Source organism: Capsella rubella, unplaced genomic scaffold (assembly GCF_000375325.1).
Source record: "Capsella rubella cultivar Monte Gargano unplaced genomic scaffold, Caprub1_0 scaffold_2, whole genome shotgun sequence".
Lineage (NCBI taxonomy): Eukaryota > Viridiplantae > Streptophyta > Magnoliopsida > Brassicales > Brassicaceae > Capsella > Capsella rubella.
Genome location: NW_006238922.1, coordinates 5,893,632 through 5,898,119, shown reverse-complemented (window position 1 = coordinate 5,898,119; position 4,488 = coordinate 5,893,632). Strand labels below are relative to the sequence as shown.

The window sequence follows — 4,488 nt, the reverse complement described above, 5'->3', positions numbered from 1 at the left end:
GTAAGAGAATATAAGGAAATTCAAAATCTAGATATGGAAATAATATAATCGGCTGGGAAATTATCCGATTTATATCCAAACACAGTTAAATATTTGATTTTCAAGTATTCAATTTTTAAATTTTGGGTTAATTTTTAGTTTTGACCACTATCTTGGTTAAGCTATAGTTCCAATACTGATTTTAAACATGAAATAGTTTTATTTTAAGAGAATTGAAATAAAGTGTTTCGTAATAAACCCATTATAAAAATATAATTATTACAAATAAAGAGAAGATCCAAAGACAGTAAAAGAGAATATTCTGGACATGCCTTTAGCTTTAAAAGATAGTCAAAATCCAGCAATCCAGCAGAATGCATACAATGAAAACACAAAGTCTAACAATAAAAATAATAAAAAATAAAATCTAATGCATCCCCTGATGAAGGTCATTGATGAAGTTCTCACGAATATCGAATGGGCCAAAAGAGGTAGATGGCTTCCTAGAAATGAAGTTTTAAGGTAAAAATTTTTTGATTTAAATCCTTATTGCAGAGATCTCAAGCTTCTCCGGAGCATGTTTTTTTTTTGTATGGAAGAATAAATCATGAGTATATCCAATCCTATCATAAAAAAGATTTAAGAAGCTAGTGCCACAAAGGAAGGTTTCGAACATGTTCTACATAGAGTTGCAGTTAAAGTCACCCGCTGGTTGATTACCTTTCTATATCCTTGCTTGTATATTAGTTCAAATACTTATTCATCAATAAAATTTCTGGAAGACCATTTAAAAAAAAAACATATTCCAACCATTAAGTCGTAACTTAAGACCCTAACAGTAAATGATTATCAATCAAAATACATCTACACAAACACTAAAACAACCATATACACAAACATGTCCCAAAAGATGGATAAACTTCGGGAAAAATGCCATAAAAATCCTGAAGAGTACGATTTCGTTGGTTTAAATCCCGAACTTTCCAACTGTTGATTTAAATCACAAACTTTCTGTTTACTCTCTATTTAATATGAAACTTTAATTGACTTTGCCAATTTAGGCACATCGTTAAATTGCCAAACGGAGCAATTAAACGGGTTTGAATGTCTTTAACGAAATCCGTCAAATACAAAATGAAACCGTTTTTAACATAACCCAAACACTTAATCGATTCAACTTTTTCCCCAAAACACTTAACAGTGTAACTGTGTAAGAAAACATTATTACTTCTATAAAGCTAATCAAATCGGACTTGGATTCAAACGTTTAGATTTAGATTCGATCTTTCGTTTACATTCACACGAATTAACCCCCCCCCCCCAAATAGTTTTTTAATGTAACATAGTTTCCCAAAGCGGATAACTTGTTTCATATTTCAAATCACCATCCAAAACAGATGAGTATAATTCATGTTAATCCGTCATGATTAGAATCGATGTTGAGATAAACATGCTACCAAGGATGATAATTTACCTTTCTCCAAACCAAATCAGCAAATCTCCTACTTCATGAGTAACTCAATGTCCTCGCATCTCCAGAACCCATTTTCTCACCCGCAACGCAAGCATCAAACTCTTATCAGAGGGATTTGTAATCTGCAACTCCTAGCTTCTCTTCCTTGAAATCCAAATCCTTGGTACCAAAGTCACTAGATTGATCATCGAAGACATCTTTCTTCTTCTTCTTCTTTTTCTTCTTGTCCAATGTTGGGAGACGGCGTTTTAGAGAAGAGGAAAATTATATTAGGTCATTGTTATTATTATTAAATAGGTGTTTTGATTTCTTATAATTAATAATTAATGCATAATAAAACATGAATTGTTAAGCTCGATCCATTTAAAAATTTGGGCCCATTTACTATAATTTATCAGAGATGAAGAGTAAAAGCCCGTAAACAAAATCGAACATGCCTTGTTTTCCACGAGGATCGAACTCGATCTGTCACACTCCTTTTAAGACACGGGAAGACACGCGGATCTTTAGCAAACGGGTCGGATAGTTAATTTTGATATGTAAAAATTCAAAAAATTACCCATTCTAATTTCAATAAAAGCTATCCTTCACAACTAATTGAATGGCAAATTTGGAAATTTTAGTCAGTTTTTAGAGATATCAAAAGTGTACTTCTCTTTTATTATATAGGGGATTGTCTAAAAATAAAATAAAATCCAAAACAATACTTTTAATTTCCATTTATAAATAAATCATCAGAAATTATTAAAAAAAAGTACACCGAATTTTTATTAAAATAATAATCTGAACACTTCACTAACAATTTAAAGATTTTTAATTTTACTTTTTTGACAGATTCATATATTACGATAAGTTTAGATGAATTTGAATATCATCAAGACCTTGTTATATGTACATCAATTAGACATGTATGGTCCTTATAAAGAGAAAATGTTAAAACTCTCACTCTGTCCACATCTCCTAGATTAAAAATACAATTCATGGTTGGGATTCTAGGGTTTATCGCCACCATGGAAAAAATAAATAAAAAAGTGGTCTCCAACCCAAGCAAGTCCCCAAGAGAAAACATGACGGAGATCATCCTCCCAATTGATCTATTAATTGAGACATTCTCAAGATTTTCATCGTAAGACCTGCGAGGTCTCGTTGCGTGTCAAAGCTTTAGTCTTTCATACTGCGTTGTTGAGAATTCACCCAACTGTTTCTAAATATATCATCGGTTCGGCCGCGTATTTTATTCAACTTCCTATACAACGGTAAACGGATCTTTTACTCCATACCTCAAGAACTAGATTCAACCGCAACTACTCTTCTCCTATAACTCCTTATTACCAGATGCATTTCCCTAAAGGTTTGAGTTCTGGGAAGATAAGTGTCCCTCTTTACCTGGTTTGATATGTAACAAATTTAAGAAGCCGATGCTCTGTAACCCTAGCACAAGATAGTACATATCTTTACCCATAGTGACAACCAAGAGGAATCAGATTACACCCTATCTCGGGTATGATCCAATCCAAAAAGTCTTTAAGGATAATACCTTGAAGAGTTTTCGATGTGATCATACTCGAGATGGGGTTTCATCTTATTCCTCTTCGTTGTCACTAGTGGTAAACATATGTACTCTCTGTGCTAGGCTTACAAATCATCGGTTCTTAGATTTGTTATAGATCAAACTAAGTGAAGAGGGACACATATTTTCCTCAGAACCCAAACTTTAAGGGAAATGCATATGGTAATAGGGAGATATAGGAGAAGGGTAGTTGCGGTGTGGATCTAATTCTTGAGGTATGGAGTAGAACATCTGCTTACCTTTGTGTAGGAAGGTGAATAAAATATGCGGCCGAACCAATGACATGATTTTAGAAACATTTGGGTAAATTCTCGACGATGCAGTAAGGAAAACAAAAGCTTCGACATGCAACGATACCTCACAACGTCTTCAATTGAAATCTTTGAGAATATCTCAATTAAGAAATCAAATTGGAGGATAATCTCCATCCTTGGGGACTTGCTTTCGGTAGAGACTACTTTATTATGCCTTCTTCCATGGCGGCAATAAACCCTAGAATTCCAAACATGACTTGTATTTTTTATCTAGCTAGGAGATGTGGACGGAGTTAGAGTTTTAACATTATCATTTATAAGGACTACACATGCTTAATTGATGGAGATATAATGAGGTCTTGATGATATTCAAATTCATCTAATTGTATCGTAATATATGAATCTGTCAAAAAAAGATTATAAATCTTTAGATCTTCAGTGAAGATCAATGTTCAAATTATAATTTTAATGAAAAAAATCCAAAACAATAAACTGATTTTTCATTTTAATTAAAATCATTGTTCATATTATTATTTTAATGAAATTATGACGCTAAAAACCGCATACTTAAAAATAATTAATTAATTATTAAATAATAAAAAATAATATATTGAGAAAACTAATTTGACTGAATAAATATATTTACAAATATAGGAGAGAAAACATACCTAGCAATACAAAATAGGGTTATTCTACCATGAAAAGAATCAATATGTTAATAATCTGTTTCACATGGTCATACCTCCATGATTTTGAAGGTTTACAAATTTTAAATGTCCTTAATATATTTTATTATGCTTAATATCAAAATACAATATTTAATATTGCATATAAAAATTAATAGTTTACATAGGTGTTTTATTTTCTTTTGGTCTTTGTTTCGTGCAAAAATACTCTGAACAAAGAATTTTCTATAACCAACAACTCAAAATATTGTTTGTAATTGTTTCTCTGTCTTTGATTATTTGAACTTATTTTCACAAGTTGTTTTGAATAGTTTACTAGGAACATTCCAACAAATTATTTAAGTAAATTACAAGAATGGTAGATTTATCGCCACAATTACTACAACGTAGTAAGACTCGACAAAATATCTGAAAATCTAAATATAGTCTTATCAGAAAATAGGGTATCTAAAACATTGGATAAGAGTATATATATTTAAAGGTTATAATACCTCATTCTAACTTGGATTCACTTTTTACATATAA

At 31.3% G+C, this 4,488-nt stretch overlaps 1 long non-coding RNA gene across 1 annotated transcript in view; it reads right to left on the bottom strand.

The window, feature by feature from the left end:
- Window positions 1-1,322: 1,322 nt before the first annotated feature.
- Window positions 1,323-4,488, bottom strand: part of LOC111832199 — a 3,834-nt gene continuing 668 nt past the window's right edge. The window contains exon 3 of the long non-coding RNA XR_002835233.1: window positions 1,323-1,672. This is a non-coding gene — a long non-coding RNA (uncharacterized LOC111832199). The remainder of the gene's footprint in view (window positions 1,673-4,488) is intronic.